We start from the raw sequence: 27,504 nt of genomic DNA on the forward strand, positions 1-27,504 counted from the left end.
ATCCAAAAAATGACATCTAGACACAATATGTCCGTACAATATATAAGCATCTATATAAATACGTACGTCTATATACATATCTTAAAATCCATGTGCAGTTCATATTACATTTATACATCCAACAATTCATGTTATATAACAATAGTAAAACATCAAAAAATAATTAAATTAGTAGTCTAAAATATGTTGCTTAGTGAATCTGAATTTTATTCATCAAAATTTATTATAGACTAATCCAAAGTTGCCTCGTAACAATGTAGAAAAGAGCTACAAACTATTAGTTAATTATTATTTCAAAATATTGTACTCTTATTGTGTCGCTACTGAAAATAGTTATAATGCATTCAGCTGAATACAAGCTCTCAAAACTAGTAAAAGTTAATTGCTAATACATAGCGGGCTAGCTTTCTATGCTTCCCCTACAACATATAATAGTTCCCCTTATCCAACCGTCCATTCTTAATGGAGGGCTAAGATTGCCCCAATCACAATGTCATGTCTCTACACTATTTTATTTTTAATTTTTTTTCTATAAACTATTTTGACACCAAATTTACGTCTAATCCTCTATTAAACTTGCACTAGCAAAAAATATAAAAAAATATTTCCAATAAAATAAAATGATCAAAATACCCCTAAAAGTTTCAAGGGGTATTTTGGTCATCAAATTTTATCGAAAAATTATTTTTAATATTTTTTATCGGTGTGCGCCAATGAGAAGATGACATGTACCTAATTTCATATTCATACAATTTGTATTAAAAAAAATTAAAAATAAAATGCTTTAAGATGTGGAATCTAAGATCAAACAGTGAGTGACTCGCTTGTTCAAAATTGGACGGCTGGATGGTAGGAGAAGTATAGATCTTCTATGTTGTAAGGGAAGTATATAAACTTTTCCCATACATAACAAGGTACAATACAAGTTATGAATAAAAAAAGATAGAAACAATAAATAGCTCACATGGTCCAAGGGACAACGAGCATGGAAGAGAGAAAAGTTGGAGAAGTGAGATGAATATGCGCTGGTCCACAACAAAGTGGAGTAGAAACTAATGGTTCACAAGCTTGAAAAGGGAGAAACCAGTGGTCCGCGTCTTGAAAAGAGAAAAGCTAATTAAGGATAGATGAACTCTATAAAGTTTCATGGTAGTTGAAATAAATCATATTTGTTATTTATAATAACAATGATTTATGAAAATTCTAACTTAACAAATAAAAATATTTTTTATTTTTTATTTTCAACTACTTATTTTATTCTAAACTATTGTTATTTTTAAAATAAATACTCTTCTATAAAAGAATAAGTTTATAAAAAAGGAAATGTTACTTTAAAAACAAGATACATGCCTAAAGAAAGAGACACGATAGTAGATACTTAATAGGGGTGTCATATGCATGTCTATGAGTGTCGAGACATAGTCAACATCCTCCGAGTGTTGACATAGGGTCGAACCCCCAAGACAATTGTGTTTCATATGATATAGATATGGACACATATTAGAATTAGAATACCAAATCAAATTAGCTCGGTTTACATGATATTCCCATTAATTCCTAAACCAAATAAAATTGATCTCTGAACTTAGCTCAAACCACACCAAATGTAAGAGAACAAAACCATGAACATTGTCTCATACAAGCCCCTACAATAAAGAAAATAAAAACCCCAAAAGTAATAGTGAGATGAAAGAGATATGAATCCATAAAAGCATTTGTTTTTCTTAACCAAACTCTGTAATCACGAAATCTAAATTCTTAGCAGTCACAGATTGGAAACAAGAAGAAAATACGCTAAAAAAATAGGGATAAAACCCTAAAACCAATAAAGGACCGAAACATAGCTAAAAAACAAAAACACAAAAACTTAAAACCAATAGTGAGGTGCAAGATATGTGAACCCAACAGAGCAGTTTCATTTCTTAATCAATCTTTACAATCACGAATCTTAGTTAATCAATCTTTACAATCACGAATCTTAGTTCCTAGAAGTGGCGTATTGAAACCAAAAGAAAATAGGCTTAAAAATGGAAATAGAAACCCTAAAACCTAGATCAGAAAGGAAGAAAATAGGCCATGCATCTGAAACAGGGAAACCAGAAAATGCACCAAAAAAATCCCTAGAAAAGGAAGAAAAATGGGTACCTGCTTAAAGTTGCCGTGATGAGAGAACAGAGAGCGGTAAGTGAATAGCTATGGAATTTTTTTTTTAATTTATTCTCCTTGATTTGTGGGCACAATTGGGCAATATATTGAATATCGTTACTCGGTTATGAGAAAGCAGGTTTAGTGAATCACTGCAGATTTATCTTTTATCTTGAAATATTTTATGTAGTTCTTCTCGATATTATAGGAATTTTTATCAAATATGAACAAATCCAAACTGGTTGTTATTTCTAGGGTATTATTGAAATTGTTGAATTTATTCAATGGAACCATGTATGCAAAGTACTTCAGAAAAACCAGGGTACAGAGCAAACAATAGCATCAAATTTTTGTATTGTTTTTGTAGCTTAATGGAAATACTTCTTCATTAGTCAATGTTCTCCATGCACAATTTATTTAGAATTTTAGATAACCGAGTTGTTGACTGTTAGATATCTATCTTTTTATTGTAAACCATTTTATCCTTGTGTGCCATTGTAATCTACATTCTGTTTGTATCAAAAACTTTGTAATGTGTGGCTTTTCTAATGCTAGTGCATTGCATCAACATTTTCTTTGAATGCCTAGGTTCTTTGTGTGTCAGATGTCATGCGTTGCTTATCAAACTTAGAAAAGTAACAGCACAAACTTTAAAAATGGTTACTAATCATGCATCAACACATTGGAAGTGACTGACAACCAATGCTTCAGAAGTAGACTTGTCCCCTTGACAAGTTTCAAGACCATAAAACTATGTTTTACCAAGTTCATGATCAAAATCCTGATCTCTTTCTAGTTGATTGACTTTGTGTCAAATTGCCTGTGGGTTTAGCCATGTTTCCTGATCCTTTTGATTATGATTTAGTGTGTCTGAGTCCTAGGTTCACTTTTGAGCATTGTCGAGACTTTAGAGCAAGTTATCTTATTTGCTTCAGCCAAGGAGGCCAACCAAATTAGAGTCAGCCTTTAGAGTGAAGTGAATTAAGAAGAAAAATTAGTGAATTTTGGCTTTAATTGGCCTGTTCAGCTAAATTTGACATGACTAACTGGTGGCTCAGTCTTGTCCATTAACTTCTTTTACTTTCGTTTTTTTTTTCTCATATCTTTCAGGCAAAATATTTCTAAGGTTAACACTTCATCCCTTCCCCCACCCCCAAGTGAATTAATGGGTTAAACATAACATCCTTAATTTTTTGTGACAAGAACTTTTGCTTTTGAGTTGTTCACTTGCTTTTAAAAATTTTGGTAACATTTCTTGTTTCATAATTTAACAATTGCATTTCAAAAATGGGGGCATTGGACCACTTGAATTTCAGAAGCTCGAGAAATGGTCTATTGACGATACAATTGCAGATTATCATTCCCTTCAATCAAATGTTTTTGAGAAAGTACCTAATTCTTCACTCTTTACGTCGTTTTTGGTTTCTCTTCCAAAATAATGTCGAAGGCTAGAATAGCTTCCATTTCATTGTTGAAATCAACACAGCCTCTTGATACAACCTGAACGGTTTTAGAATATCATACTATAAAGATTTTAATATATCATTGTAGGAATCATGAAAGCAAATAAATTTAAGTGATGAAATTGCATGTGAACATATTACTTAATTGTTTTAATAGAACTAAAGAAACATTTCATTAATTTGCAATAGTTTAATAATTTATTTCTTCTTTCATTGTAGATTTCTTTATGTCTTCGCTTGATGCTGATCATTCTCCAAAGTTCTTCTTTTTTATTGTGTAATTGAAGCAAGCTCCAAAGATATTATCAAAATCATTTCTCTTAAGGGAAAAATAGAATCCCGTAGATATTGGTGCACTATTGCCGAAGATGGTTATGGAATGTTTGGTTTTGTCTTTGTTGGTATCATTGTTCTCGCAGTTTGGTTTCCATCTCCATCTGCTACACTGTTCTGCTCTGTCAACTTTACATGTTTTGGATCATGATTTGTAAGATCTGAGAGCAATTAGAAATAAGATACAAGACAAGAATACAAAATATTAAAAATCCTGGCTGCATAACTAAATACTTGTGCATCAAGGATATTCTTATGAAAGGCTTAAGATTGTGTCATGCTGAAAGATTTTCTGCTCCAGCTGGAGCATACTATGAATTTGCTCCCTCAGGGTAAAACTTATGTTCGGAGATCTTTTTTTGAACCCAAAATTTAAAGACCTAACCTCTACAACCTAAAAAAAAAAATAGCCTCCCAAGATTGAAAAAGAACCATCCAATATTTTGAGGGCAAGATCGGGTTTAAGAAGTTAAAAAGTCCAATTTTTTCCCATGAAAATAATCATCTGATGATAGATAGATCCCAAAAATTTGAATCAAAATATTCTGTGTATAGTATACTCCCACAGGAGCATATTATATGCGCTCGTGTTATTTTATGATGTGAATGTTCAATTTTTTTTTTAAAGGTTGAAACAAACTATATTCTTTGTTTACACATAAATCAATGGATTTGGCATGCTTCCCATACCGATGAATTTCCTGTTACATATTTCTCATTGAGGCTGGGATTTGTGCATAGCATACTAGGATGCAAGGACATGACTCATTAAGAAAAGTATCATACAATTATTTGGTGATAGTACTTTTGCAATCTATGAAGACTTAGAGGGTATCCTGATCATTTCCTTCCGAACTGTTGCATATTTCCTTTGGCTGAAATAGAGAACTTTGTTGTAATACTATTCTTAAGATTTTTTTTTAATTTCTGTCTGTGCATCGTTATATGGATGTTTATTGGAAGACCCATGGCTTTGAACTCAAAGGACAACATTGATGACTTTGAATGTATAATACATGCCCATAAGTGAGACCCGAGATGTTTGATAGTGGTATTGCATTTTGGATCATATAGGGCATGTTTGACAACATGAACTTTTAGCTCTAGAAGCTAGAAGTTCTAGATTACTGTAGCACTTCATTGTTTGTTAAACTGCAGCTTCCATCCCCCCATAGAAGTGCACTTATCCTGTAACTTTCTCTTGCTCCTTTCTCCCTCTAATGATGCTCTCTCTCTCTCTATCTCTCTCTAACCATGTGATTTCTCTCTCTAATTGTTTCCTTTCTGTCTCTAAATGTGCCCTTTCTCTCTCTAACTCTTCTATCTAACCATACCCTTCTCTAACTCTTTTTCTCTCTAATTGTGCCCTTCCTTTCTCTAAAACATTTTTCGTTATAACTCCTCTCTAGCTGTGCCTTTTCTCTCTCTTAACCATGCCCTTTCTCTCTCTCTCTTTATCCATGCCTTTTCTTTCTCTAACTCCTTTTTCTAGCCAATGTTTTTACTCGATTGGGCCAAGTATTCGGCCCTGACCCATGCTAAGTAACTCGACCAAGTTGATTTGGGCTCAGCCAAAACCTGTACACCCTAGAAAAAGCTTGAAAAATAAAAAAAGTAAAAGCCTTGCCCAGAAGAGAGTGAGGAGCACTTGGCCAAAGGAGAGAGAGCCTGGGGCTAAATTTTGGCCATGTCTCTCGCTCCCATGCTAAGATGGACCGATCTTGGATCTCCCTAACTTCCTTTGTGCCGGTGCTGGTCAGGTGAGTGTCCCAGCCCCCTCTCAGGTACCTCTCTCTCCTCCTTGCCCTCGAGTTGGCTAGCGATGCTCGATTGCTTCTGACAGTAGCTCCCCCCCTCGGGACTGCCCCTTCCTCCCCTTCTACTCTCATCTACTACTCAAGATGTCCCCAGAGACGCGCTCTTTCACCTCGTTGACGTCCCCAGAGGAGTTGCTCCTCTGCCACCACCGTTATTCCGTGAAGATCTTCATCTGGAACATCCAATAGTTGGGCCACTCTCACAAGAAGTGGGCCCTCCTTTCCTTCTCCCTCTAGAACACCCCAGATGTTGTGGCCATTTTTGAAATTGAATGTCCTTCTCCCATCGTCTTTGACATTTGTAAGGTCTGGGGTAGACGTCCTGCCTTGTGGGTTGCCCTCGAGATCCAAGGTGCCTCAAGGGGCGTCTGGGTCATCTAGGATCTATCAAACCACTTCGTCTTGTCTAGCTCTATTGGTACTCTCTCCGTCACCCTCTATCTTTCTCAGTCCTCCTATAAACTTCACTAGAAGGTTGCCGTTATCTATGGCCCTGACAATCCTCATCTTCGCATGGCTTGTTGCCCATCATTGTTGAAGGCATGTTGTTTAAGATCGAGAAGCTCTCGTTTGGAAATTGCCACTAGTTCATCCTCAGGTATAGAAGATATATAATCATGAAGTGGATTACCAATAGCATCTTGTTGTTGAGATACATTATTGTTGGAAAATTGGTGGTTGAAAAGCGGCAAAAAGGTAGTGCAAAATCAGAAAATTGAAGCTTTAAGCCTTCTTGTTTTCGGGCACACAAGCGCGCTATCTCAAGACGATATTTGCCCCCTTCGATATTGTATTTGGTGTGCATAAGAAGGGCAATTCGTCCTCTGGATACAGGAAAACAGAGATGTCTTTTGATGTTCCAAGGCTCTATGTACCCAAGCTTGGAACCAACACACTAGACATTAGAGTCTTGATGTTTTAAAGAGAGAAAGAGACAAAATCGAGTAGAGAGAGAGGTTAGCCCACAGGTTTGCTCCCTGGAATTGCAGAGAAAGGTGTATTGTTGAAAGACTCAAAATATGCTCCTAGTGTCTAACTCGTATGAGTAGGAGGGCTATTATTATAGAGCACCAACAGGTTGCCCATTAGGTGTAGTGGTGGTCACATGCACCACCAACAACTACAAGTTACATGCAGTTGCTCATTTAGTGTAGTGGTGGTTACATGCACCACCAACTGCTACAAGTTATATGCATCTCTTTAAAGCTGTTGTTACAAGCCTCCATTTCATCAACGGTTAGATGATCATTGGATGTGCCCCCATTTCACCAACGACTAGATGACCGTTAGATGTCCCACACGAGTTGGGCTCACAAAAAGATATCGAGCCTCGAGCCCGACCCGTACATGTGCTAGGGCGAGGGGTGCCTCTCACGCTGATGTGAGCGTGTGAAGTGCAAAGTGCGCCATCAAACGTCCTTGCACCCATGCCCTCGCCTTCGTACATGCACACGCACACTCACATGCACATGCACCTACGCATCGCATGCTTTGCATGCTCTGCACATACACCATCTTTCACCTTGTACTAAGAGTATAAGACATGGGAATGCCTAATCTTAAATACTTCTCATTTAACTCTCTCCTCTTCAATGTGGGATTCAAACCCACAGCTTTCTTTCTCTATAGAAACAGTTTAGGAAAAACTCACAAAACCCTATTGTTGTTTTGAAGTACACAAGTATTTTTCAAACAAAAAATACTAATATTTTCCTCTATTATTTCAAAATAACAAGAAAAAACATAGAAAACATCTTATTTGTATACCATGAAGATATCTTTCGATTTGAACCTTCACTTAGGGGCCGTTTGGATACCTGTATTTTTATTATAGGGAAATAGATTACGAGGAAATATGCCATTTCTCGTGTTTGAGTATCCCCCATTGTGGGCACGAATTGAAACATTACCTAAAATTTCCTCCAAAATCGAAATCTATTACACACCCCAATAGCTAAAAAATATATTACAAAAAAAGACCTGTAATATCAACAAAGAACCTGCTAGAAATTATAAAGTACGCCTTATAAGTTTGAGGTCCACGTCATCGCTATCTTCCACCTCTCTCTCGCCAAAAGCCTCTCTTCTAGTGCCTGCAATAATATGGCTTCACACCAGTAAGATCAGCATTGGCACCTTGGTGGTTCCCATTTTAGCCTAAAACCCTAGTTTTTTGACTCGACCTACCCGGATTTCCATTTTCCGGTGATTTCTTAGTCGGATTTCCATAACCTATATCTTTAAAGTAGATCCTCTTTTTGAGCTTTACCCCATTCATGGTCTCATACTCCAGTTCTTTCTCTCTAAAACACACATACACACTCTCTCTCTAGCTTGGAGACTCTCTTTCTCTATTTAACCCATTTGGGTACCAGTTCAGGAAAAAGGGGTTCATCTTTTTACTGGTATTTCTTGTGATGAATTTGGGATTTTAAAAGCTGATAATGGCCATTGCTAGCTCCTAGTAAGATAGGGGTTGTCAATTCTGTGGCCATGGTACTATGTAGATATATCCCACTTGTTCAATCAGCATGTGGATAAGAAGGATTGGTATCGGTCAAAACAATTAATACTAATGAAACAGATGTTAAATGAAGGAGCAGATGCAATACTCAACGTTTCAAGGGCACCATGAATCACTAGTAGACATCTTGTATGATTCTTCGTTTTTTGTCTCTGCATCTAAGCATTATTTGGTCCAGCTTCATGCCATACCTGTAAAATACTTGATGGGATGCAAGGTGGAACTCTAGCAGCAGCTAGGACATTATCAATTTTGACGCTTTGGACATACGCTTAAATGTCACCAAAGATGTGTTTCTCCATATCTAAGGCTCATTTGTACTGACAAGTGACAATCTAAGCAACTTTGATGGAGTGTGTAAAATAAAATTAGAGAGCGTGTTTTGTAGTTGGTTCTTAAACCCAAGAGAAATTCTATAGTGAACATACCGTGTGTCCCTCATATCCACTTGATCCTCCTTGGCTAATCTTAGCCAAAATAACCGGAAGCATCCATTTTTTGGCAAAATGTAAAAAGTTAAAAGTTCAAGACTTTAATCTTTCATTGAACTAAATCATCTCATATTAGAATCATAGACATGTTTAGGTCCACAGTTTAATTTTATGTTATAGTTTTTCTTCTCTTTTTAATTGGAGAGGTATGCTTAGAGGGAGGATTGTTGTGAACTAGAAAGCTATGCCTCTGCTATGGTTTATTTTGTCATTTATGTTAAAACGTTGAAGTAGGCAGGGTGGTTACAACTCACAACTACAAGCATAGTAGGTGTAACTTGGCACTATGGTTGCAGAGACTTGTCTATGTAAATAATGTCAAAGCAATTGAAAGGGACACGAAAAAAAAAAGGCCATTTATTCAACATTTATAATTTATTCTGAACACATTTAGAACTTTGTGGGGGTTTTCTTGTCTTAACAAATAAAGCCAAAATGGAGAAAAGGGGAATTTGGTAAGTCTGTGGCACTCATCATAGGTAGTCTCCTTTGTGGTACTGTCACGTGTATTGTCGACATGGGTAATGCCCACATTACATGGTTTCGTAATGCTTGAATAGATAATTCATAAGGATGCTTATTATTAGTGAATGCCTTGTAGATAAAAATGAATTCACAATTATTTTTATGAACGTTAGTTTTCTAGATTTGTTTTTATTCTTTTTAGAATTTTATAATTGAAAGCCACGACAGCCAACCCACATTACTATGAGTAAAATTAACTCAGTATTTCCTAGCTAAGATGTCAGTAATGCATTTCCTAGATTTCTTCCAGGCGTAGTTAAACAGTATTCCTAGGTTGCATCTAGATGCTTCCCAAACAGTAACAATCCATTTGTAAGCAATATATTACGTTAGTAAGATATTTCCCAGACAATATATTTTCAGGTACCCAAACTACCCCTTAGAGTGTACACAGTCCATCAAGTACTGTGGTAGCATTTAGCTTTGAACCAGCTTGCTTATCTAACAGACTGGTAGTATAATTCACAAACAATATTTAACTCTGGTGTCTCTTTTAGCTGCAGTACATTTTGGGCCTTGTGCTTATATCCCGATTTTATAAGTGCTCTAGAGATGAGTCCCATCTCATAGGAAGCGGCCTCACTTCCACGCTTAAATAGGTGTGTCTATTAAGAGTGTCCCTATATTTAAAATACTCAGACTTATATATAGATAGTCAATGGACAACATTGAGAATATAACTCATCCTACTAGCATTCAGGTCATTACGAGACTTATCCATCGTATGGATTTTCTAAGAATGGGTGCTTACCAAATTTTGTCGTCTAGTGACCAAACTAATCATACGTACAGTTTGTTTTACTACATTGTACTTAGAATTTTGAGGTTACAAAAGACTAGGTTGGGTTCCAGCTGTATATGATTATTCAATGGACTCTAGCCCCATTCGTTTTGAAATCTTACTAATGTCATCTCTTGCAAGGCCTTTTGTTAAAGGATCGACCAAATTTTCCTTTGATCTTACATATTCCACACTAATTACTCCATCTCCAATTAACATTTTAATCGAGTTATGCCTTATCGCAATATGTGTAGATTTTCCACTATATACATCATTACAAGCTCTTGCTATAGTAGCTTGATTATCACAATATATTGTGGTCGCATCTATTGGTTTTGGTCATATGGGAATGCCATATGATAGATTTTTTAGCTATTCTGTCTCTTTACTGGCATTGTCTAAAGCAATAGTTTCGGACTTCATAGTAGAGTGCAAAATACACATTTGTTTATTTGACCCCCATGATATCCCACCACCCACTAAGTGTAAATATCCATCCGAATGTCGATAGTGAATATTGGATTTCTATGTTCCAATTCTCATCACTATACCCTTCCAACACGTCGAGATAACCCACATATTTTATGCCATAATTGATAGTATCTTAGTACTCAAGATATAGCATCCCAATGCTCTTTACCTAGCCACTTGTATATCTACTAAGTTTGCCCACCGCATATGCAATATCAGGCCTCGTGCAAGTCATTGTATACATTAAACTATCAATTACCCTCGCTTATTTAATTTGAGATATACATCTCCCCTTCATTTTTTTTAACTTAATATGAGAATCTATAGGGGTAGAGACTGGGCTTACTATTAGTATGCTCAAACTTTTTAAGCATTTTGTCAAAGTAGAGAGATTGAGTTCAAATTATTTTATTTTCTTTTCTCACTATTTTGATACCAAGTATCACATCAGCCTCTCCTAAGTCCTTTATATCGATGTTAGATGCGAGCAATCTTTTAGTTTCCTCCACAACTTCTAGATTAGTGCCAAAGATAAGCATGTCATCTACATATAGAGAAATTATGACGCAAAGGATTTAACTGCGTACTATATACACATCTATCAGTCTCATTTCTTTTAAAACCATTTGACATCAACACATTATCAAATTTCTTATGCCATTGTTTAGGTGCTTGTTTAAGTCCATAAAGAGACTTAACTAATTTTCGAACTTTATTCTCTTGACCTGGCATCACAAACCCTTCGGGTTGTTCCATATATATTTCTTCATAAAGTCATCACTTAAGAAAACATTTTTGGCATCCATTTGATGTATGACAAGATGGTTGGTAGAGGTTATTAGTAAGAGCAATCTAATAGTAGCAATTCTTGCCACAAGTGCATATGTATCAAAATAATCAATGCTTTCTTTTTGTTTAAATCCTTTAACAACTAATCTTGCTTTATATTTATTAATAGAACCATCAAAATTCCTTTTTCTTTTAAATATCCATTTACAACCTATGGGTTTAGAACTAAGTGAGAGATCTACTAATTTCCAAGTTTTATTTGCCATTATGAAATCCATTTCACTATTTATAGCTTCTCTCCAAAAAATTGCATCCTGAGATGCTAAAGCTTCACTTACTGATGTAAAATAAACATTAGCTTATCTCGAAAAATCATCAATAAATGTAATGAAATATCTTTTACCACCTTTAGTTGGAATATTATTTAAATCACATATATCATTATGTATAAGTACTAAAAATTCACTATTTCTTTCTATTGAAGGAAATAGTTTTCTAGTTATTTTAGCTTGTGTATATACTTCACATTTTTCTTTAGATAAATCATCACAATTAGAAATCAATCCCAACTTAACAAAAGATTTAATAAAAGAATAATTAACATGTCCTAATCTACCATGCCACACATTACAAGCAGTCCGTATACGCGAAGACTTTTTTATTCCATTAATTAAGGTAAATTTAAACATCCCATCACAAGAGTAACCCTTGCCAACAAATACACCATTTTAGTCAAAAGGAGTTTATCAGACCCAATGACTAATTTAAAGCCCTTCTTGTTCAAGATACATCGTTCTCATATCCGGCACGTAATAAACATTTTCCAAGGTAAAAACCTTGCATGAACTAAATTTTAGTTCCACCATATCCTTTCCAAGCATTTTTTCCATAGCTTGGGTTCTAAGTTGAGCCTAATTACCATTACCCACTGGTTCAAAGGTCTTAAACATGTCTCGATTGGCAGACACATGAATGGTAGCGCCGATATCGACCCACTATCCATTATTTTTATCGATCATGTTTACTTCCGTGACCATTGTTACAAAATTTTCATTAGTGGTCAAGTTCACTTGGTCTCTAGGCCCTTGACACTCTCTTGATAGTGTCTCAGTTTTCCATATGCATAATAATAAGCTTTCCTTTTATTTTTTTTGGCATTAAACTTCTGGCCCTTATAATTTTCATTATTGACCTTAAGAAAGAAAGGCTTCTTTGTTATATGGAGCACTTGATTTTTGCTCAACAAGGTTTGCCTTAGTATGAAAATTCATAGTTTCATCTTTCTTCTCCCAAAGTCTATTCTCTTCTTCAATTTGAAGAGATCTTTGAAGTCGAACCAAGTCAAGGTCCACTTTCTTATGTTTCATTTTCTTTTGATACTCTTTCCAAAATGGGGGTAGTTTGTGAATTATAGAGCCTACTAGAAAAAATTCATCTAAAGAAATTCCAAAATCTTTAAGTGCATTGACTAACTCCTATACTTGAGAAAAAATTGGCTTGTGTTCTATGAATTTAAAATCTAGAAAATTAGCAATGAGAAACCTTTTGTTACTAGATTCTTCTGTGAGTTATTTGGTTTCAAGAAGCTTCCATAGTTCACTCGCCGTGGCCACTGATGCATACATGTCATATATAGTATCCGCCAAAGCATTGAGGATATGACCTTGTCAAATATAGTCATCCTCCATTTTTCTTTTGTAGGCATGAGTTTCTCCTCAGTGGTCATCAAATGGAGGCAGCAGTGCAGGCATAGACTCGGTGACTATGTATGCTAACTTGAGTGCAATAAGCAAGAAGAAGACCTTCTGTTACCATCTCTTGAAATTCAGCCCGTTGAAGCGCTCGAGTCTCGTGAAATCATGGTTCATGACTTTCAAAGAAGTCATGGCAGTCTCTTTTTTTTTACCCATAATATCGTCTTAAATTGTTAGAAAATTGGTGGGTGAAAAGGCAAAAAGGTAGTCCAAAATCAGAAAATCGAAGCTGTAAGCCTTCTTGTTTTCTGGCACGCAGGAGCGCTATCTCAATACGATATTTGCCCCTCTTCGAAATTGTATTTGATGCACATAAGAAGGGCAATTTGTCCTTGAGATACAAGAAAATAGAGAGGTCTCTTTTGATGTTCCAAGGCTCTATGCACCCGAGCTTGGAACCCACACATTGACACCAGAATCTTGATGTTTTAGAGAGACAAATAGACAATCGAGTAGAGAGAGAGGTTAGCCCACTGGTTTGCTCCCTGGATTTGCAGAGAAAAGTGTGTTGTTGAGAGGTTCAAAAATATGTTCTAAGTATCTAACTCGTATGAGTAGGAGGGCCCTTATTATAGAGCATCAAGAGGCTGCCCATTAAGTGTAGTGGTGGTTACATGCACCACCAACAGCTACAAGTTACACGCACTTTGCTCATTTAGTGTAGTGATAGTTACATGCACCACCAACAGCTACAAGTTACATGCATCTCTTTAAAACTGCAATTACAAGCCTCCATTTCATCAACGGCTAGATGACCGTTGGATATCCCACCCGAGTTGGGCTCACAAAAAGATATCGAGCTTTGAGCCTGACCTGTACAAGTGCTCGGGCAAGGGGTGCCTTTCGCATTGATGCGAAGTGCAAAGTGCGCCATCAAGAGCCTTTGCGCCCACGCCCATGCCCACGCTCACGCCCACACCCACGCCCTCGCCCTCGCCCTCGCGCATGTGCATGCGCGTCGCACGCTTAGCGTGCTCTACACATGCACCATCTCTCTCACCTTGTACTAAGAGTATAAGGCATGGGAATGCCTATTCTTAAATACTGCTCATTTAACTCTCCTCTTCAATGTCGGACTCAAACCCATTACTTTCTCTCTCTACAAAAATAGCTTAGGAAAAACCCACAAAACCATATTGTTGTTTTGAAATACACACAAGTATTTTTCAAACCAAAAAGACCAACAATTATGAGTAGTCCCGTCACTAGTTGTAGCTACATAAGCCCGAGTTGTGTTGCGCTTAGGGCGTCCAGTGAGATCCCAACACGTTTCCTTTGTATGTCGGGCTTTTCCACAATGGATACATTTCAGCATGTCCTTTCCATTCTATGTGAGTCATTTGTGACCACCGTTATAGCCTCCACCTCGGCAACCACTACGGCCACCACCACTACAATTGAAAAAGTTTGAAACTAGGGAAAATATTTCAGATTCACTAATAGACGGCCCATAACTATCCCATGAGTTTTGTCACGACAGAGAAGAGAAAATATTTTACCAAGTGATGATGGAGTTTCGCCACCAAAACATTAGATCTGATAGCTTCATGTCCAGGATTAAGGCCCATAAAAGATTAAATGTCTTCTTTTGTTCTACCCTTTATCTATGCTTTGCTAAATGAGAGCGACTTATGGGCTAATAGTGATGCAGTTAATCCCAGAAGCCATGTAGGGCAGCATAATAGTCTCCAACTGATAAAACTTATTTGTTTTGAAATTGTATGATTTTCTGCTTGAACTCAAAGATTTTTCCAATATTCTTCTTTTGTAAGTAGGCTTTAACCACTGTGTCCCGTGACTTTTATGATGTATTGCAATTCATAAATGTGCTGCTGAAGTTTGGTTGCATAGAACTTAAACTCTAGTTTATAACAATCATTTCATTAGCTCCCCAATCTGCATAAGATGTCTTCTTTGCATTTGGTTTCACTATGCGACCATCAATATCACCCTATTGTTTTCTACCCCTAAGGAATAACCTTACATATCTACCCCACTCCAAATAGTTTGTACCTTCAAATTTAGCAATAGTGATTTGAAGTCCAGAATACTCCATGTTTGTTATGATTACTTCTTCAAGGCAATACACAGGTTACAAATGTTGCTGAAATCTATATGTAACCTCATATTTCCCCTAACTACTCTTTGTAAACATCAAATGCACAACACAGTGCATTGAGTAGTTGATTAGACAGTTGTGGCTGCAAAGTTTCATAAGGAAAGTGGGTGCCAAGCTATTTGATACACATTAAACAACTTAGAGCAAACTTGTGTAATGAGCTTAGGTAAACTACTGCTCAGAGCAATACAATGAGTTATGTTTATAGTGGTACCATGTTGTATTGCCCTCTGAATTTGTGTAACGATACAAACTTAAACATCTACATGATCAGAAGATATTTACTTTGCACTCAAATTCATAATTTGGTCCCAATTTGATTATATATTACATGATGGTCTCTGTCGATGTTCACATCATGTACATTCTCTATGTTCATGTTATTCATAGGCATAGGTACCCTGGACTCGTATATATCAATGTCATAACTTTCAGCGCTTTCCCCAATTCTGGGAACGGAAAGAGGAATAGGCTCTAATTGAGTAATGGAGAGAGGAGGTAGACTTTTTTTTTGGGAGGGGAAGACATAAGTAGTTGTTCTCATAAAGTTATAAAATAGTTAATTAATATTCAAAGTTAACGTTAATAGGAACTTACCTATTTATTTGAGTACCAAAGTGCTAAAGTAAATAAATGAAAATGTGAGTAATCTTACGTTTACTTTTTTTAAAAAATAATTTTATTTATGAATAAAAATTTATGATGTAAATTTAATTTGGTTTATTAATTATAGTATTGCTCAATTATAAACTTTAATTTATGGATATAATTTTCAACTTACTTATTAATAAAATTTGAAATTATTGTCATAAGAGATTTATAGTTTTTAAGATAAACATTTGATATACAACTTATTATTAATTGAGATTAGCTATATTAGAAAAAAAAAGTTAAAATAAACATTTTAAAAAAAATATTATGTACTTCCTTTACTACTAAAAATATTTACAATTCAAATTTGACTTTGTCTATGGATATTATTCACATATGAATTTTATTCTGTACTATAATTTTGTTAGATTTAATAACTAAAATTTTAGGAAAGTGGCATTTTTTTTATGTAGTCACCCAAAACTTTGGGATTTGATAACTTTGTGTAGTTAATCTACATGCTACAACTTTGTTTAAGATGTGGTCTTTTGTATCAATCTTAAGAAAACTACTACTTAGAGCATTGTAATGCATTATGTTATAGTGGTACTATGTTGTGCAGCTTGCTCAACTTGCATCATGAGTTTAGGTGTCAAATGTGCTCAAAACTGAAATCATATAACTCGATTGATAAGTTGATATTATAATTATAGAAATAGTTAATTAAGATTGAAAAACTATTAATTTGATAACCAAAGTGTCGACTAACTAGATCAAAATGTGAGTGATCTTATTTACACCTTTCATGAAAAAACCAATATTTTTATTTATGAATAAAATTTATGATTTTCTTGTTTATTAATTATGATATTGTTCAATTATAATTTTAATTTATAGTTATAGTTTTAAAGTCATGTATCAATTAGTTTTTAAAATTTTGACAGTTTGAAATTATTTTATAAGAAATTTACAGTTTTTAAAATAAATGTTTGGAAATAACATATATCTAAAATAACTAAAATATTAGGATATTTATTAAATCTTCAAAGTAGATTTAATGTTTAATTGTAATTCAAAATTAATTTGTGTGAGATGCTTCTTTCAAAGAAATTATGAAATTAATGAAACATTTTATTAGTATTATAATAAAGAATTTTATAGTCTCCAAGGATTATATGGTCTTTTAGTAAAACATATAGGTAAGTTTGGCAAAACAGAATAGCATAGTGGAAGTTTGCATTGTGACGTGATACACAGTATTACTTCGTATATTTACTCCATCCCTCAGGTTTAAGACATATCATCTTTTTACAATTTATGTTTTTTGTAGGTTGATGGCTGAGCTAAGGAAGTTAGCCCTCTTGTTATTTGCTCAAGAGAGTAAATGGGTTTGTTAGTTCCTTGTTAGTTCCTAAAAAAGCACAAAATCAAGATTATGAGAAATGTTAAACATGTATTTGTATCAACCAAGCATGAGAGATATATGGTATACGCCACATTGGCACCAAGCTATTATAATAATACATATAATAGATATTACATTATTATGTTGTACTGGGAATCAAGGATATAATATTATATTAAGAGACTCTGTCTTTTACTTCTTTTCATATTGGAGTTATCATGATATTGACTTTATTATATTATTTAAATATTATTTTTGCTTATCGGATGTTATCGTCCCTCCCTTAAATTCAATACAATAATATTATAAAATATAGTCCATATTAGTTTTATCTATAAGGTTATTAATTTGTAAATAATATGTCCAAAGCTGAGCATCTAAACCACCAATTTTATTTCTTGTTTGCCATGTGTTCTACGAATCTGTTGTGTTTTATATACATGTGTATGTGTGTGTATAGCACCGGTTAGGAGTTACATTTTGGTTCAAGTGGAAGGCTCTAACAAGGAAATGAAAAGGCCCAAAAGGACATGGATGGAAGTAGTGAGAAAAGATGTAGTAACTTATAGTCTTCCTAAGGGTAGAATGGCAGAACAAGATTGTGTAGCCGACCCCAAATAATTGGGATAAGGCTCGGATGATGATGATAACAATATATATATATATATATATATATATATATATATATATATATATATATATATATATATATATATATATATATATATATATATATATATATATATATATATACGCATGTGTGTGTGTGTGTATAGATTCTCACTATGATCTTCGAAAAAGAGATCTGTTAGAGTTTCTCCTTGCCATACTTCACCAATCAGTCCGGGCCAGGGTTTCAGCTATTGACCTTCAATTCTTTGGATCAGGACATTGCTCTAATACCAGGTTGAAAGTATCACCTAGATATAGGTTAATCTGCAAGTGTTAGATCAATATAAAAGAGAGGAAAAAGAATAGAAGTGAAAGAAGGAAGATGTACGTAGAAGAGAGTTGGGGGAGAGTGAATGAGATAAAAACGTGCAGTGTGATCCCCCTAGAGTTGGGTCAGTCACACATATACTATTGACATGTAAAAATTACTTGGCATAGCCTTATTTAAATAAATAACTCACACACATCCTTATTAAATAATATATTCTATTTATGCCCCTGAATTGTCATTGCACTTTCAACAAAAATTTCAAATCAGTTGAGAATTCGAGTTAGTACAATTGGTTTTGCGGAAGATTATGTAGGAGTATGCCCTGGCTCGAGTTACTCCTTTCTATCTCTTCTATTTTCATTGCATTGAGCCTTAGTTACCTCTTCCCTTATTTTGACCATATTTAGGATTAAACGGCTATTTCCAATTATCATGGGAGGTTATAGGGCTTAGGTCCAAGGCGTTTCTTTTTGTATTCTGCATGCGGTGCACCTGTGCACTTGTGCGTGTGCCCTCCTGCATATGTTTTATCTGGGGAAATTTCTTCTTGGTTATTAAAATGTCAAATCTTCAGGCTTGTTACAGATACCATCCCTCACAATTACAAGTCACCTGCTGTCACCTCTTATTTTTTCTACAACTAAGGCAGTCAACTGGTTCCTTAAGAAGTAAGAACGATTTAATGGTACTTGAGGCTATCAATGATAAAAGTAAAGAATTCTATCTTTCTTCATTTGTTCATGGACCTGCTTAGTTTTGCAATACTAGTGGAATTGAATTGGATTCCTTAGACCCTTGGTTTAACAAAGCATACTTTCAATCTCTTCTAGATTCTTGCTGAGCAAAGTGCTGCATCATCTGCAGATGCCGAAGGAAGAGAATATTCTTTTATCAGCCCCCAAGCAATCAACACTTGATAATTGTAAGCTTCCTTCTGGCATATCTATTTGCGCCTCTGCCAGCCAATCTCAAGGCGACAGTCTTTGAAGCACGTCATAGCATACATACTTGCAGACATTTAACAGGTTCTCTATTGATATTGGTTTGTTAGAGATGGTCATTTAGTTCTATTTTGGGTTTTCTCTCTCTCTCTCTCTCTCTCTCCACCGTTTACAAATCTTTTTCAGTTTAACTTGCATAAGAATCATTCATATTTTCTATTACCAGTTTTCTTAAATTATTTTCATCAGATTGTCCATCCCTCTAGTGTGTTTCTTTGCATTGATTGTTGGAGTTTGAAATAGATCATTCTTCTTCTAAATGATTCCTACTTCTAGTTCCTTGACTAAACTTTTCTCCTGAACCTGGATGGGGACAAAATTAGGTTGGAAAACCAGAATTGTAATGATAAACTATTGGAAACAGGATAGTTGTAGAACATAAGGTAGTGGAGGCTTTTTACTGAAATTCTTTTACTGCTAAGAAACATATTGGTAAGGAAAAAAGCACTTTTTCTAAATTATTAATGTCTACATTTCTATTTTATGGTTTTGAGAAATATTCCTGCAACACTCTCAATGGATAAATATCTGCCGAGTTTTTAGTTGCCTCAATTATGTTAGAATGAATACACTCTTCGATCATCTGCTGCCAATTTTATGTATAGTTTATCCGCACAATATTTGCAGTTAGTTATTGTCAGTTGTATTTTTAGGAAGACAATAATGCAAAGTGTTGAACATGTATGCAATACTATGATTTTATGGTGCAGAATAAAATTGGAAGTGGTACCCTGGATTTCCTGGAGATTAACTTGCCATATTAATTATCCTGTAACAAGTGTCCCCAAATGAATTCAAATCTGAACTTTAGCGGCAATCTTTACTCTTATTTGGCTTGGTCATCATAAGAAAACTTAGATTATGACTGATGAGGTGCTGAACAGATGCAGTTTATGCTTTAGAAGTGGGAATTTGTGGATAAGTGGCATATAGTGATTGGAAGGAACAAGGTGTATCCAAATGAATTCAAATCTGAACTTTAGCGGAAATCTTTACTCTTATTTGGCTTGGTCATCATAAGAAAACTTAGATTATGAATGATGAGGTGCTGAATAGACGCAGTTTATGCTTTAGAAGTGGGAATTTGTGGATAAGTGGCATAGAGTGACTGGAAGGAGCAAGGGACTTAGATAAAGACTAGTGTTGAGTTGGAAGGGCAATAGTGATGGTGTCCAGCTTCTATGCCAGCTTCAAGCACTGACCTTTATGATATAGCACGCATGTGGGTGATTAAGTTGCAGCGCATTCAGGAATCCCAAGGGAAGGATTGCGGGACAGTGGGTTGTCGAAATATAGTCAGTGATTGATATGTTGTGTGATGGTCCATCACCTCTGCCTGCTGAGAATTGTGATGGTTCTGAAGATCGTTTTCATTATGCTTTACTGAGTGTGTGGTGTTCATGTTTTGTAGTTGTAGAAGATATGTTGTGGGCTAGGATTATACGACTAAATATGGTAGGTGTGTGCGCTCATACCCATTTGTGCGTCTTATGGATGGGTTTTTGTTTTGTGCGGTCATTCATTAGGAGAATAATTAGGTTTAGTGTGGGATTGTGGGTACTACTGTGAGGGTACAATTTGGAATATTCGATGTTAAGAGGAATTTCTTGTCTGCTTACTAATTCTAGTAGTCTGTGATTGTTTCAAGAGTTGGGGAAGAGTGTGGACCAATAATATAGAACAACTATTTCCCTGATCTATATACGTTGTACTATCTCAAGTCTATTTTTAACTGCAAGGAAGGCTTTTGAGAGGATTGTTTAGTCACCAGGATAGTGGGTGTAGTTTTTCTAGAAAATCATCATGTTGCTGGCTTCATTTCACCGACGCTAGAAGTTGATGGCTCTCTTCAAGGGAAAGCAATTTCATTTAGATGTCTCTATGAAAGCAATTGCATTTAGATGTCTCTATGGCTATTGGCCTTACCTTTGGATGACTTCGAAAGCTACAAGTCTTGAGACATAATTAGAGTGGAAGATAGTGGTGTATAGTGAAATCTGTTTGATAAGAACACCCTGCGGTCTATTGCTTGAAGATTAATTTTGACAAAACTTCCACTAATTTGGAGGGGTTTTAAGTGATGCTATTGGAGATTAGGATAGTTTTCAGGCTCTATTCACTCTCTAGGTATTGAAGATGACAAAGTGACTACCCCAATTGATTGGGTTTTTTTTTTTTTTGGGTAAATCCCAATTGATTAGTTAAAGAGTGAGTTTTCCCTAGAATCCTCAATTGTTAACCGAGCATTATTGGCCTAAACATCATTAGGTTGTACCAGAATGCCTCAATGCATTCCTAGGTGAGATTTTGTGGGAAACCTTTTTGCTTTCCCATTTTCGTCCCAGTTGCTTGGGGCATCAAATTTTTTTTTTTTAAAGGCTAACTTTGAGGCTTCACAGTTCTTATGGTTATTTTCATGAGCTTCTAACTTGCTCTTCTGTTATTCTCTTACCTTTCCCCCTCATGTTGCGTGTTTTTATGTCAATTATACTTTGTGTTTGACTTGATGTATGCAATTCATTATGTAATATCATATCACAAAAGCAAAATGTACGATATAAATTCCTTCTGTGTTAAAACTTAAGGGATGATGCCCGTAGTTCTTCAACTTCGATAAGGGAAGCACTGAAAATCATTTAATTACCAGAAAGAAAAATGCTGAAGATAATTTACTTAATAAATGGGATTAAGCTATTATAATGAATTCCAAATTTCAAAACGCGACCAAGTGAACTGGATTTCTCTACCTTTGGGTTATTGGTGCAAGTGGATACGCGCTTGCACAAAGTGGGTTATCCATGACAGCACAACTGCTTTTCAGAAAAAGCCTCCATCATGGATAAGTGGGTTTTCCTACATAAATATAATGAAACACTGTTCCTATTCATGTGCAACAAAACGCCTCACTAAATGTCAGCATGTATAAACTCTGGCCCCATTGGCCGATTATATGTGCATCCAAACTGCACCTAAGATTTGATGGGACAAGTCAATTGGAGGAAGCACTAAACTCTTGCCTTTATATAACTTAGGGAGTTCCTTAGGTAAGTGTTGGCCATATTGTCCACCATGGTGCCGTTGTGAATGAATCTGCAGCTCTATTGATGGATTACTCTTACAAATATTCATCATATTAGCAGTGCACATTGAATTCTAACATTGTTATCAAATGACCTGGAAAGTTATGTGAACCCGATGAGCATGAACTGATTTTTGTGATAAATCTTAAGATCCATCTTGGATAATGAAATTATTCTGGTTAAGATGGGAGATAATAACCTGACAAAAATTTGGTGTGCTTGTGTATCAAAGGATGTTAGGAAGAAGTGACAATTCTTGACTGTATCTTGTAACATGATTGATAGTTCTTAAATTTTTCCTCCCAGCGAATTGTGTTTGATTATGAACATAGTTTGATATCCTCCAATCTTTGTAATGGGTGGAGATTAGAGATTGCATTGCCTAATTTCTTTTACAGACAAGCTGTATGGTGGCTGACTGGCTGCCCTAACCATATCTCCACCAGGGTTCACTATAATTTTTTTTTCTGGTTTATTAGTGAGGGGTTGTTTTAACCATTGGCCCATTTGTCACTTGTATCTGCAAGTACCAGAGCATAAAAAATAGCCGGGCTTAGGCTTGGACGCTGAGCTAATGTTTGGCCAATGGCTGGGCCGGGCATGGGCTCTGCAGCGTGCTTCTTGCCCGGGTTTCGACTTGACTTTTTGAACCTGTCTTGAGCTTGGGCCTGGCCCCTAAATTGTCAAGTTGGGTTTGGGCTAACCTTGACCTTGCCTGTTGCAACCGCTAAGTTGTTTTCATTGCAGTGAGAGAGAATAAAGTAGCGATGTCCTCTTATGGCGGCTTAGGGTGATGTGGTTAGAATGGCTAGCACGTTCTTATTTTGAATTTTGATCGGTGCCTTTTTAAAAAGTAATCTGTGTGCTGATCAGTGTTTTAAAACCAAGATCAGTGCGGTGGATCGTCCACCTCGAAGATCTGTATCAAATTGCTGACCTGCATCGGCAAGTTAGAAAATATTAAAAACTAAAAAAATTAAATAGGGGTTTATTGGAATGGGATTTGGGGAGACAAAAAAACATTAGATAATTATTTTTTTTAAAAAAAAAAGAGGTTTTAGAAAACTGATGTTAATACACGCAAAAATATGCATGGAGAGAGATGAGCGAGAGAGATTTGGTCACCAGTGGGTCAATGAGAGATCAATGTGGCCACATGTGGGTCATTGAGAGAGAGAGAGCCACCAGTGGGTGAATGTGACATGGATTGTACTGACTGCTTTGGCTCACCCTGTGCATCCATTATTAAAAACGGAGCCAGTATATTATGCTCCCTCGGCAGCATAGTTTACTTCTTCTCCCTCGGTCAAAAGGAGGATTTTTTTCAATCTAAAATTGGGAATCATTTAAGAATTACTAGATGAATATTCTTTAAAAGAAAATTTGAAATTTGAGTTTTCATAGTACATAGAACTTACAATTAGGATTATTTTTTTTTTTTATTGAAGGTAATCTATGGGTTGAAGACGTTCCATTCCCCAAATTTAGAGAGTACTAAAATTAATTATAGGTGGGGTTTTATCCGAGGGAGTAAATTAACATTCTATGCGTGCAGGAATAGAATATCTTTTGGCTTAAAATTGTTGTGGTTTCAGGTAATCAAATTGGCCAGCTTGACAAAAATCTTGAAGTGGCACTCTATTTTATCAATTTTAACTACACAAGTATCTCCTGAATTAGTGCTCAATGGTGAGATTCTACTGTCTCTATCTCAGCTCAATTTTAACTACACAAATATCTCCTAAATTGGTACTCAGTGGTGAGATTCTACTGTCTCTATCTCAACTGCTTTTATGTCAGGGCTCAAAAGTCCAAAAGCAAAAGGCCCATCATCTCGAGTCCCCCCATTAGAGACTGCACTAACTATTGACATAACTTGTATTCTTCTGAAGTTAGTGAAGTTAGTAGTAGGATAACCCCAACTTCTATAAAAAAAAAGGGAAAAAGTTTATATAAGGTTGCAACCTTAAAATGTAGAATCATAGAGGCATCTCAAAAATCCATCGAAAAAAGTTGTTTTAATGTTGAAAAACATTATAATTGATCATCTCGATATCGAGATGTATGAATATGAGAAAAAAAAAAGATTTTGAGTCCCAAAAACAGTGCATCGTGCAACACATTATGTAGACCGTCCATTTTCAAGATTTTTATAGGTTTATAGATCCATTTGATTTTAACTATTTTTGGAGTTTAAAATTTTATAATCAAATATGAAAATAGATTTTAGATAATCCTAAAAAACATTTACACCAAAATTTCAGATTATGATAAAATTTAGAGTGATAAAATTTAGAGGTACGCCTTAATGGGATTGTTTAAGGTTGCAACCTTATAGAAACCACACCCTAAGAAAAACAGATTCATTTATATTTAACTCATTTCTAAAGCGTTGCCTTTTGATTCTGATGCAGGACTTGAGCACAATGATTTCATTCTAAAAAAAAGTTGGCTTGAGATTCCCCGTGTTTCCTTTCTCCTTTAGCCTTTCTTTAATTTCGATGCCCTTTTTATTTTGTCAAGAAAAGTGCAGTGTTTTGTATTGTTTAAAGCCAAAACATTTCCTACTCCTATAGGAGTATACTATCCATGTACTCCCTCGAGCAAATCTAATGCTAGCAATATTCTCTAGATGCATGTAATCTATAAAACCTGGGGACCAAGCTCAAAAGGGAAAAAAATTTAACTCTCACTCTCTATTTATCTTAAAACAAAAGATGACATTCTAAGGTTGCACACGAACCATTCAATATTTGGAAGGAAAGATCTAGATGCTCAAGAAGTGAAAATCGAAATATTTTCCTTACTATTAATCGAGTGATAGTTGGATGGATCCCAAAACTGGACTCAAAAAAAGAAAGTACCCTGAATTACTATTTTACCTTAGGGAGTTATCGCACGGTATGCTCCTGCCAGAGCATGCTATACGCGCCATTGCTTGAAAAGGAAGGTGGACTTGGTGCTCAAAGATCATCCACCCATGAGTGATATTGCCATGAACTTAAAATATGGAAAGAGATAAGCACACAATTCTAACAGGTACAGTGTTTTCAATGTGCATGCACACCATGGGTAAGCTAGAATGATCTTAACCGTCCATTTATGCATGTAGGATGGATGAACTAGAATGATCTTAACTGGGGTTAGTGTCCATCAATCATGGTGGAGTAGTGATGATGAATATATACGGGAAAATGTGCATGAAATATGATCCCATATTGAGATGACAATATAACAAGATCAGTTGCACATAGAAGAACAAAAAATGAAACCCTTTGGTAGCACCAAGTGGTCTTTAGATGCGCTATGCTTAGATTTTCTGTAGTCTACAGTAGAATAACCTAAATCCATGATGTATGGATTTGGGGAAAAAAAAAATTTCAAGTCTTAAAAATAGTACATATTGAAACATATTATTTAGATTGTTTTTTCAAGATTTTCATGTGTTTATAGATCTGTTTGATTTGAACCATTTTTTCAGGTTAAAATTTTATAATTAGAGATGAATAAATTTTTGGTCTATCTTAAAAATTTTGAATACTAAGATTGCATTTTTTTGTATTAATGACGATGTTTGAGGATCTTACGTTGATTGTATTGCAACTTTTCAAAAAATCTCATCCTTTCTAATCAACTTTTGCCACTTATGTTAGATCAAAATAACTCAATTGCAATTTTTGCACTACTTTTGAGGAGCGAGAAATGCAGGCTACTTTTGGGTATATTTTTAGAAGGGGGCCATTTTTTTAATGGGTGCGGTTTGTATGGAGCCGAGGCTCTAAACAATCAAATTATAGTGCACTTTCAATTAGTGTCGAGAAATGTGGTTTCACTACTAGACATCTTTGTGATAGCCTTAAAATATATTATCATCTTTAATGATAAAATTTAAAGCTTGAAACATAGTGTAGATCGAGCATATCTATGAAAACTTGAAAATCTTCAAAATTGACGGTCCAAAAATGTGTTACAAGATTCACTATTTCCAAAACTTGAAATCCATTTTTTTTCAAGTCGAAATGATCAATTTGAGAATATTTGATCATCCAAACAACCTCTTCGTGGAATTTTTTTTATGTGGGCTTTAATTCTAATTTGATTGTTTAGAGTCTCGGCTTTATATAAACTTTTTCTTTTTTTAAATCGTGTAGGGTACACTTGATTGAGGGTTACTTCCTTATATGAAAGAGAACGATTTTTGATGTAATTGTTAGGGAGAGAGATAGAGAGAGTGGGTTAGGGAGGCAGAGAAATGAAGTTTGTTGTAAATTGGGGTGCCCCATAGCGCGAGCCCTTGCCGGCCCAGTCATAACCGGGGCAAAAAGGCCCTTGCCCAAGCCTCGCCCTGGCGTTGGTCCAGGCCCTGCCAGCCCTACCCTCATGTCATGGTTGCCCAGCCCTCGGGCTGCATTTTGTGACCCATTGCCACCCCTACATGTAGAAAGCTGCTACCTGAGAAAATAATTGTCCTTTGGAAAAGGATTGCTACTTTCTATCTCCATTGGAAAAGGAATGCTTCTTTCTATCTCCATTTGGACGTGGCGAACCGTGTCCGTGACTTTACTTTAAATTCCACTACCAACCCATGATCGCAGTAAGGAGCTTTTCAGCCATCAGATATAAATGCAAAGGCATGAGATCGAGACGCACTCCCTTCGACGAAATATAACAAAGGAGCATTGTTTTCGGTATCAAGAGTGACGCCCTTATGTATATTCTTGTATGCTAAGAAATATAGTTATTGGCCTCCATTTAAACACCAACTATCTATTGATGATAGGGTTTTGTTATTATAGAGCATCTTATAATTGTACTTAATAAATTTTGGATATTTATATAACCTTATTTTGAAATATAATATTTTTTTAGTAAGTATTTTTTGTCATTAAGAGATGTAGAATTGATTTTTTATAAGAAATTAATGGCATTTGGTAGTTTATGTTGGTGATGTTACGTTTTATGTGGATGATGTCATTTTCTACTATAGCTAATAAATATTCTTTTTTTTATTATGAATTTGGACTCTGCGCTTGAATAATTACCTAAAATATCCATAAACAAAACGGTTTTTATATGATGTGGTAAGGTATTGAGTGTCAAAAAATGTTAAGCACATTAATGAAAATTTGTTGAAGGTTTATCCATGTTGTGCCCATTTACCTGAATATACGACATGTATCCAAATACATGCAAATTAAACAAATCTCATTATAATTGTAATTGCACAAAATAAGAAACTCTCAGTATAAGAAACTCAATATCTTATATGGGG

At 35.4% G+C, this 27,504-nt stretch overlaps 1 long non-coding RNA gene across 2 annotated transcripts; it reads left to right on the forward strand.

Moving 5' to 3' along the window:
* The first annotated feature begins 272 nt into the window (after nucleotides 1-272).
* Nucleotides 273-24,863, forward strand: LOC110006382 (uncharacterized). Of its 2 annotated transcripts, none has more exons than XR_002279292.2 (4): nucleotides 273-2,181; nucleotides 18,982-19,176; nucleotides 23,828-23,921; nucleotides 24,647-24,863. It is a non-coding gene; the product is annotated as an uncharacterized LOC110006382 (long non-coding RNA). The 2 variants fall into 2 exon arrangements; XR_016041795.1 differs by having other exon boundaries at nucleotides 19,016-19,176.
* Nucleotides 24,864-27,504: the final 2,641 nt, after the last annotated feature.

The sequence above is a fragment of the Amborella trichopoda genome, chromosome 9, assembly GCF_054954075.1.
Source record: "Amborella trichopoda isolate Santa Cruz 75 chromosome 9, AtrichopodaSantaCruz75HAP2 v2.0, whole genome shotgun sequence".
Classification (NCBI taxonomy): domain Eukaryota; kingdom Viridiplantae; phylum Streptophyta; class Magnoliopsida; order Amborellales; family Amborellaceae; genus Amborella; species Amborella trichopoda.